Genomic DNA, 10,399 nt, shown 5'->3' with positions numbered 1-10,399 from the left:
GGTGCTGCAATCTGGGACTGCCACGGTGGAGCCAGACAGGCTGGTGAGGGAGACCCTCTGGAGCTGGTAGGGCTGTGGCACCTGGGTCAACGTTAGGAAGATGGAGCTTCAGAAGGGGGCTGTGGGGGGTGGAAAGGACCAGGATAGCCTTCTGGGGTGGTGGATTGTCGCTCTCCTGCCTCTTCATAGCCTTGGGCATCATGCTTCTCCCAAAGCAGGACAGGTGGCCTGTGCTCCTCAGCCCTGTGGATCTCACAGTGGTTTGGGGCTCACCTGACTGAACGCGGTTGGGGTGTTGGTGGAGCTGCCCTGAAGGGATAGGGGAGCCTGGGTGGGGCAGCTGGTTCTCTTCATCCCTAGGGTGGACGTGTCAAGTACCGGTGCCTCTCCTCTGACCTGCCTGCTCGAGCTGTGGTGCTAGGTAAATTCCTGCCCAAACTCTGGTTCCTGCTTCAAAGTCTGACCACAATTTGGAGACGGTCCAGCCTGTGCTGTGCAGCTGCAGAGGACACTTGGAGTGGCTCATCGGAAGAGTAAAGCATCTTGGGGCTGTGCACACCCTCCCCGTCTCTTCTGGTTTCCACTGTTTCCTCAAGAAAGCTGAAGTCCTGGCCAGAGATGGGCTGTGACCATGACTCTACTTGAAATTGCCGTAGGTTTCAAATGAGTTCAAGTAACTGAGGGCTAGTTCATAGCAGAGCCTGTACTGCTCCTGTGGACAGAAGGATGCACATGAGTGTGTGGTGCCCAAGTGCCTGTCATGGAAGGCCAGCCTGGTTGCCAACAGCCCCCCGAGCAAGCCAGGCAGAGGTATAGCCCCCTCGCCTCCTCCCAGTCACAGCCCACCTTCCCCCAGTGAGAAATCACAAATGTAGGCTTCCGTGGATGAGGACTGGGCTGTAGCCAGCTGATCTTAGAAGAACCAGCACCACCAGGTGTCTGCTGCTCACTCCCATCCAGGGTGTGTATACCATGATGGCCTTGAGGACCTCAATGGTCCAGGTAGACCATGATGGTCCTTGAGGACCTGGATGGTGTGGTGGGTGCAGGACAGGCACCTAGGCACAGACCAGTTCTTGCTCTGGTGTTGCCATCCCTGTCCGAGTTTGGTCAGCACCTACCACGTCTTTAATCAGCTGTCTCCGGTGCCTCTTCAGCATCCTCACAGCCTGGGATACATCAACCAGCCCCTCGCTTTGGATCTGCTCACACAGGAAACTGGCAGCACAGAAGATCCCGCTCCGGCTGGCACCGTCCCTGCAGGGGAGAGCAAGGGAAGTCACTTACCCTAGATTTCCTGCTGTCCCACTAGCCATGCAGGCCTGAGGCTCTCGGGACGGTCCTGCACCAAGGAGGCCTCCATGGGGAAGCCTTCCTTCCTGAACACAGCTGAACTCATGTCCACATGTCCACCCTTCACCCGAGCTGAGATAGATGTGACCTGCTTTGAAGGATACAGCCTGCACTCTGTGCCACGACTGCTCCTCCAAAAGACATTGCTCACCAGCAAGTGACGAGGATGTGCCCATCCTGGCTCTGCCGCTGGTGCGTCTCCACCTTCCCCAGCAGGCTGATGATGGTGGCAGGGTGCGGGGGAAGATGCTGCTTCATGGGCCAGTCCTCCAGTTGCCAGAATCGGACTTCCACTGCAGCCTTCTTGGGCTAGTAGGGAAAAAAGACAGTGGGTCGGGCAGAGAAGAAGCCCACTGGCTTCATGGAGGAGAGGCAGGACAGCGTGGGCCTGGTTCAGCCTTGAACACAGGGCTGTCTCTGCGCAAAGAGCCTACCTGCTGCCTGTTGGTGAGGGCGAGTGTCCAGACTGTGAAACCAGCTCCAGGATCCTCTGACAGCAGCTGGACGTGGAAACGGCCATAGATGGCTTCGCCCTGGGTGGGCCAGACCTCCACGTATGTCTTGGGGGAGACATATGCATGGTCACACAATGCCCCGACCCACACACGGAGTTCAGCAGCTCGTGTGGGTGCACTTGGGCCAGCCCCTTGCCTACACGTGGGTGCTCTGCCTGCTTTGTGCTTGCGACAAATCTGTGGGGCTGCAGCCAGAAAAATAACACCCCTGCAGAGACGATACCTCGTCAGGGGAAGCAAAACCAAAGGGCTGCCCCTGTTACTTCTTCCCGTGCCCACGGGGACGCCCCACCACTGTTATACCAGTTATACCACTGGGCTGGAACCGTTCTCAGGGCGCAGCCACGTGGAGCCCACAGGCTTGCAGCTGGTCTCCATAGCAAGCAGGACCCCGGCAAGGAGAGCTGCATGGGGGGGGCGAAGGCAGAAAGCATGCTGCTGGGAGAGGGGAGGGCAGCTGACCTTGTCCAGCTCCTGGAGCTGGTTCAGCACAACCACCGCTGTGCAGGTGTAATCCCAGACCAGAGCCCAGAAATCCACCAGCGTGCTGGAGAAGGGCAGCTGGGTGATGATCAGTCTGTCCTCCTTGGTGTACGTCTGCAAAACACACCGGTTGGGGTGTGTGTGTGTGAATTTAGAGGTCATGCAATCCACAGATACAGCAGTGCCTGCAACAACCACATTAGGCAGCCTCCACGATGCCGAGGGCTGGGCTGGGAGGCTCTGCAGACCCAGGGGCAGAGCCCGAGGAGATGCAGAGCACCCAGCAGGTGAAAGGCAGTGGATTTTTAGGCTGATCATGGGAGCCATCTCCTGGCAGCAGGGCCCCAGCCGCTGCGAGACAGCCACTGTGAAGAAGCCCCAAGGCTGGGACCCCTCAAGATGGGGTGACAAGGTCCTGCCCTGCCTCAGGCAGTGGTGCCCGTGGAGCCTCTGCTGCCCCTAGCAGCTCCAAGCCCTGCTGAAGCTGGAGCCTTACGTTGGCAAACACCGCGTTGATGTAGCCCGGCGAGCCGTCAGCATTCAGCGAGGACATCAGGATGGGCCGGCAGGAATCCGCTGCGGAGGCAAGGGGCAGAGAGAGAAGGGATGAGCCATCCTCTGCCCACACAGAGGGGGATCTGGGTGGGGAAAGTCCTGAAGCAGCAGTAAATCCACCCTCCAGACTCAGTAGGCCACGGTGATGGTTGGACTTGATGACCCTGAAGGTCTTTTCCAGCCTAGATGATTCGATGGTACTAAGTATCGCCAACAAAAAGTGATGCTTGGTACCCTGGGCAGAACGCCCCATCCCCTGGTGGTAGCATGGTGCTGGGGAGGGAAGCAGCATCGTCCCCCTTGCTGCTCTCAGGAGCTGGGTCTTGGAGAAAGGGGCTGCCCAGCCCTGCAATACCTGGCAGGATCCCTGGTTTGCGGTTCTTGGGCTGGTTGCTGGGTTTCTCTGCTTCTCTGCATGGCAGGAGCTGGAACAACTCGGAGAAGTTCTGCACTGCCTGTAAGGGAAGATTCAGCTTAGCGAGTCCTGCCTCTCAGCTCCCTTTCCATCTGCAGCCACCCCAGAGAAGTACTACCAACATCTCCAGCCCGCAGCTGGGTGAGGGCTGTGGCAGGAGGCCCCAGACCCAGCACGCCAGGTCTTGGTGGTACCTTGAACTCCTTCTCAAGGACGTTGCTCTGGCTCTGGGTCTCAGCTCCTTGCAGGCAGCGGATGTGGCTGGCGACGCTCTCCACTGGGACCCCAGTGCTGCCGCAGAGCAGGCCTTCGAGCAGCACCTCGTACAGGAAGGCATACTGCTCCTGCGTGGGGACACGGGTCAGTGCACCGTCTGGAGCAGCTTCACGGACAGCCCTGGGACTCCAGAACACAGGCACTGAGACTGCTCTGCACTGACATCGACCTGCACCTGGAATGTGTCAGCTCCATCCTTCGCCTCCCTGCTGGACACCTCCCAGTGCAGGCAGCCCTGCTCTAAGGAGCAGCCAGCAAAAGCAAAAACCCAGACAGGAGCATCTTTCTGTGGTTTAATGCTTTCTCTCGGACACCAGACTCCTGCTCAGGGGAAGGAAGCTCAGAAAACCACTGGACTAGTCCTCCTGCAAGTAGCTGGATGGTCCTGCCCAACCTACAGGTTCCTCCATAGGGTCACAGCACTGAACAGATCGTGAGGACAGAGTCCCTTGCCCAAGACATTGCTGCCCAGAAGATGCCAGGCAAACATCCCAAAAGCCTGAAGGACACATCCTGAAAGCCACACACGCATGTTCCTTGCCTATAAGACAGCCCTTCCATGCCAGACTACTGGTGCATGTGAATGCTGCTGCTGCTGCCACTTCAGAGAGTCTCAGAGGAATGTGGCTCCCGCCTAGGTTTGGACACCGTGTTGAATACAAGAACACACAGTGTCCATCACCTGGCAGCTCCAGTGCCTGTGGCTGAACCATGCAGAGCGCGTCCACTGTGGCTTGGTTCACCACATCCCTGGGAAGGGTGGGAAGCACGTCTGCAGCCTGGCAGTGTGCAGGGAGCAGGTGACTCTCCTCACCTTGGTCTGCACCATGCTGACCCGCTGCTCCCGCAGCTTCTGCACACAGTGAAACACGTCCACCTTCCCCTCGGCCTTCGCCATCTTCAGGAGGAAGTCCATGGCGATGAAGGTACCTGTCCGCCCGATCCCTGCACTGAGGACACAGAAAAAGAGAGGTTGGTGCTGCCCTGGCCAGCTTTGCTCCAACACCCAAGCATTCCCATCCCAGTACCTGCAGTGCACCAGCACAGGGCCAGCAGGGGCTTCTGACTCCCTGTTGTTCACTTTCTCCACTAGGTAGAGGAGCTGGGCAGGGTTTCTGGGCACCCCGTGGTCTGGCCACTGCTGGTAGTGAAATTGTTCCACCGCTCGTGGGAGAGGACAGCCTGCCTGAAAAGAGGGAGACATGGCTGGGAGCAGGAGCCAGCCTGGAAAGCTGTGTGAAGCAATTGCATGCCGACAAACAGAGAGAAGGCACAGCAGGGTTGCACCAACACCCAGCCTCCCCCCAGCACCCCACCACAATGACTGCTTCACCAGAGCTCATCAGATAGCAAAGGGTATGCTGAAGACTTTGAGCAAATTCACCAAGCCACAAGATTTGCTTTATTCTCTGCTTCCCCCTGCTGAGAGCAGTGAACTCAGAGGAGTAAATGCAGCGTGTCCCAGAGAAAAAAAAATTACAATGTGGAGTCTTTCCATAGTCATTGAAAAGCCCCTGCTTCCCCAGATCAGACACTTCCTAAGGCTGATACTGCACTGATATGAATATAGTCACATTTGTACCAGCCCATCCTGATTTTTTTTTCCTGAGCATCACATTCACTTGGCCAGAGCTAATGAACTGTTATGTCCCCCATCAGGTGCTCTTGGAGCTTTAGCTTTCAGCTGGACTTTGTTCTAGGTAAGACAAGAATATGCCCAGCTGCAACATGTCCATTTTGTATTGCTTTCCCCTCCTTGCATCTTCTTTTGTTCCTGTTTATTATCTGAGGTATAACTTCAGCAGAAATACCCGTTTTGAGAAGTGTTCTCATGTAAGTTATCTTAAACCATAATCTCTCTGTTCAGGTTTAGGAGCTGCAAGGCACCATGGTGCTTCAATGGGGACTGTCTGCAGACTACCCCAGGTGGCAGGTACCTGTCTCATCATCCCAAAAAGCCTGGGGCTGATGCCCTGAGACAGAGACCAGTGACAGCAAAGCTGACCTGCTACTGCTGGAGACCAGGCAGGGCTGACCACCAGCTGCTGAACCCCAGAAGCACCCTGCATCTCCATCACAGCTACATGCCAGTCTTACCTTCTGCAGGCGGAAGATGCGTGTGACAAGGCCCATGGTGGTCCTAGTGTTGTTGTGCGTCACGGTGAAGTCCCCGTAGACTTGCTCCTGTTCTGGCCAGTACTGCTCACACTTGGTCTGTCAACAGCAGCGAGACTGCTGAGCACCAGGAAGCTCATTCGGGGAGCATTACAAGCCAGCACTGGTGTGGAGCTGCCCCCTGCCCTCACCGAGGGCTGCACTGAGAGCAAAGCAAAGCAGGCAAGGAAACCTGGGCACCGGGGAGACCTGAGCTGAGCAGAGAGGGAGATGGTTTCTGTACCTTGTTCTGCTCCACTAAGCCCGTCAGCATCACAATGACTGAGGTCTTCTCCTGCCAGACCATCTGCCAGAAATCCACCACCGTCCCGGGCAAGGGGCCTAGAAGAGAAAGAGGAGAGCCTGGTGTCAGAGCCCAAGCCGTGGAGATGCTCCCAGGCTCCTGGGCTAGGGGTAGACTCGTGTTTCCCCCTGCCCAGGACTGATGCTGTGCAGCCTGGGCATTACAGGGTACTGGGCACACCAGCTTCAGCACCTCTGTTAGAAAGGGGGACAGGAAAGAGGGAGGGCAAGCAAGCCTGGGGTATGCCAGGGATTCACAGCTGCTGCAGGAGTTTCCCTACCCAGATCCCGAAGATGACCAAGAGTTCCTCCCACGTTTAGGGTCCTATTTCCTGAAGAGCATTTCAGCAGCTTTGCAAGGAGCCTGAGACCCCCTCACTGCATGCTGCATGGAGCAGACTGACCCACTGCAGCTCTGTGCCGTTGGAAGGAGCCTGACGCTGAGGACAGCACTGTCAGACATTTGCAGGTTTGTCCCTGCCACACCAGCCTCCAAAGGGGAACAAACCAGGCTTGTGGGGACCGTGTCCTTAGCTTGAGCAGTGCAGGAGCTGGCTCAGAGCCTCCTCCTGTGGTCAGACTAAGACCACGCATGCCCTGCAGCAGCTGTGACCACCATAGGCAACAAAAGCACGAGAGATAGAGGGCCCCGGACGGAGTCTTCAGCAGCTCCTGGGCTGCTGTCCCAGCCCCCCACACCCCAGGGGGTTCAGAGCAGGGACTGCCATCTCCTGGGCATGAGCAGGGCCCTGTGCCAGCTCTGGGGAGTTTCCAGGGCTGGAAGCACTCACCTTGAGCGGCAATGAAGAAGCGCGGACTCCGGTAGCTCTGTGAGGGAGAGGTTCAAACAGCTCCAATCACCCAGGTTAAACATTTAACAAGAAATACAAGAAACACAAGGTCCATCCCCGCAGGTACCAGAGCCCTCTGCACAACATGTCCCACAGCACCAGTCCTGGTCAGCACGGAGAGCAGGTGCCCACGGGCTGCCTCTCCATCCCTGTCCCTTTCCTACTGTGAGCAGGTCACTTTTTATTGGGGATGAGGATGGTGCACAAACCCAGAGTGCTGCAGGCAGCTCAGAGGGGACCAGGGAGAGCAACATCCCAAGATCTGCCAGCATGTGAGGACAGCAAGTGCCAGTCCTTGGGGACACCCGTGTAAGCAGGGCTGCCCTCTAGAAAGCTGGCACCTCTCCTACCCTGCCCAGGGCAGCGATTCCTCGCTACCTACATCCACGTAGCTGGCGTTGATGTAGTCGTTCCCTGTGTCTGCAGAGGGCTGCAGCACCACACGGCAGTGGTCATCTGGAAGAGAAGGGAAGTGGGAGTCAGTGGGCTGTCCCTTTGGGGCAGCAGTGAAATGACTGTTTCAGGAAGAAGGTGTAATTCAGGAAGACCCAGGGCTGCCTGCTCCTTTCTCAGCAGATTTCCAGGCCTCAGGACCTGCACTGCCCAGCCACCTCCAAATGCCTGTGCCAGCCCCCAGAGAGCTTACAGGGAATGATGCACTTGTAGCGGTTCTTGCCCTGGTTACATGGCTCCTTCCCAGCATCGCAGGGATGCAACAATGTGGAGGTCAGTTGCTGCAGAGGAGGAAGATGAGCTCCGGATTAGCCTAAGTTCTGGGGCTGGCTGAGGCTGCCTGCATCGCATGCCCCACGGCGGGCCGGGACTGCACGGGCAGTGCAGCCAGACGGGAAAGCAAAGCTAAACCAGACCTGATACTCTGCCATCCGCCCGGCACTGCTGGCTGATTCATCCTCTGTTTGCTCTGCCTCTATTTCTGCCCTCTTAAGCTTCTTCAGAGCCTCCAGCAGTTCCTCCACTGGGATTTGTGTGTTCAGCTTGTTCACACCTACGGGGACCACCAGGGGAGACGGTGACCTGACAGCTGGGAGTGGGACCCCACCAAAGCCCAGGCTGTCCCTTTCCATCCAGGTCCCCCTATTTGGGGATGTGTTCCTTTCCCCATACCAGCCAGTTCTGACCTCCCTTGGCCCTGTAAGGACCTCACAGTGCCTGGAAGCACCCTGCCTGCACTTTTAATAGGCAGCCTGTGCAGATGGGGCCGCTGCTCATACTGCACCTCCTCGACATTTTCTCAGGGGGATAGTGCTGTTGCTTTCAGATGCTTTTGAACCGTTGTGCTTTCGCCTGCAAAACAGCAAGAGATGCCCTTGGACATGCAGAAGATGGAGAGGAGAGGAGGTTGTCAGTGTGGCAGCCCTGCTTTATATCAGGGTCCTCCCTGGGTTGCCCAAGGCCCTGAATGTCCCGTGACAGCACAGAGAGCAGAAGAGGAGAGGCACATACTAACCTGAAGAGCAGGAAGAGCAGCAGAATGCCCAGTGCCAGAACTACCATTGTCACTACAAGTGCCGTCAGCACAGGCATCCTCTTCAGCAGAGGTGCCAGCTCCTGCCCTGCAAACAGCACAGCTCAGGATCAGGCTTCTGCAGAGACCAAATCCAGAGACCTCACAGGGTTGTGGGGAGAAAAGCAGCTTCCCTCATCACCCACCGCAGGCTCTGTGCTGTGGAAAAGTTAGGGTTGTGCAGGAGTGGGTGTTTGCTTGGTGTGAAGCCCTTCAGTATGGGCTCATAGTGTGTCAGTGTGTCTCTATGACTGTCCCCAGGCATGGCCAGAGCCAGGTGAGTGGTTTGAGTTTTTTGGGGTTTGCACTTGTACTAGGGCAGCATTAGGACTGAAATGCAATATGAGATGATGGCATGGAAGCTGTGCAGGCTCCAGCTGTGCCACAAGTGCCCAAGTGGCCTCAGGATCCAGGGAACATCCAAGAGGATGAAGGTAGCATCTGGCTATAGCATTACCCCGGGGAATGGGAAATGAGAGGTTTGCTGTGCCCCCACAAGGAGCTCCTGCACTCGCCAGCTCCTGTCCACAGCAAGTTGCCAGGCTGGGGAAAGGGAGGACATGGGAGAGAGCCTCGGGCACAGGGCGCAGGGTGAGCCAGCCCCTCAGCAGAGGAGCCCACTTACCCACAGAGAAGCTGTAGCACACGCAGGTGAACGTCTCCTCCTGTTGGGAGAAACAGGAAGGAGAGTTCAGAGCAGAGGGCGGCCACCCAGGCCACCAAGCACCCCGGCCGTGACCGAGGACGCGGGGGACGCTGCCCTGCCCCGTCCCTGGCCGGCAGCGTCCCCAGGGAGCTGCAGCCTCCCGCCACGGGTACCTGCTGGGAGCGCCGCACGAGGCGGAGGAGGGCGGTGTAGTCCGAGCCCGGGCGCAGGGGAGCGTTGTGGAAGCCGTGCCCGTGGGTCCCGTCGCCCAGCACGAAGGCCGTGGGGGCGGTGAGGTTGAGCACGGCGGCCACGTAGGCGTCGGGTGGGCGGCTGGCGTTGAAGGGCTGCAGCTCCCCCGAGCAGGCGCCTTCCAGCGCCGTGCCGTTGTGCGTCGCAGCCACGAGGAGCTGGTGCTCGCTGCAAGGCAGGGCTGTGAGCCGGGGACGGGGACGGGGGTGGGATGGGGACGGGATGGGGATGGGGACAGGTGCGGGAATGGGGACGGGGATGGGGAAGGGAAGAGCTGAACGGAGGCAGCTGCAGGTGACAGCGCTGCTCGGGGCTGTGCAGAGCAGAGCAGCCGGGGCTGCACTCACCTGCCCGCCTCGGGGACCCAGGTGATGGGGCGGAGGGGAAGCACGGCCGTGCCTTGGGATGGGGAGATGTCGCGCACAAGGCGGGAGCTGACATCAGGAGGGTCCGAGGTCTCTGCGGAGGAAGACCCAGGGGACGAGCATCAGCAGGAGGCACGGCGAGGCAGGGCAGGAGCAGGGGCAGCGCGCACAGACCCTTACCCGAGCTGTTGGTCTGAAACTCCTCCAGCAATGCTGCGCCGGCCCCGGCAGCCGTGAGGCCCCGCACGGCCACCGTGTAGCTGGTGCCAGGGCCGTGCGCAGGCAGCGGGTGCTCCGTGACGGAGCTGCTCAGCCTCAGCCGCTCGACCTGGAGGAAGCCGCCGTCCTGCGGGCCCCTGGCGGTGACGTTCAGCTGGGGACAGGACACGGAGCTGGAGGGGAACGTGCCCACCGCACAGCCAGCCAGAGCCCAGCAGCGCTGCGGTGCTCCCCACGTCTGCACCCATCGCAGTGCTGGGAAACTCCCGGAGAGACGCCAGCGGGAGCCTTGGCCCCACGCGTGGACCTCAACGCACACCAGAGGAGGAGAGGAGGGAATTTGGAGCCAGCACTCAAAACAAGGGCAATCTGCTGCAAGGATACCACCGCAGCAGCAGCAGCAGATGGAGCTGCTCAGAGCACACTTCTGCTCTCCAGGCTGGTTGGATTTCCAAGGCATCCTCAGTGAGGCATGAGTCACATCTAA

The sequence above is a fragment of the Cygnus atratus genome, chromosome Z (assembly GCF_013377495.2).
Source record: "Cygnus atratus isolate AKBS03 ecotype Queensland, Australia chromosome Z, CAtr_DNAZoo_HiC_assembly, whole genome shotgun sequence".
Classification (NCBI taxonomy): domain Eukaryota; kingdom Metazoa; phylum Chordata; class Aves; order Anseriformes; family Anatidae; genus Cygnus; species Cygnus atratus.
The sequence above is the reverse complement of the archived record's forward strand: the minus strand, read 5'-3'. Positions refer to the sequence as shown.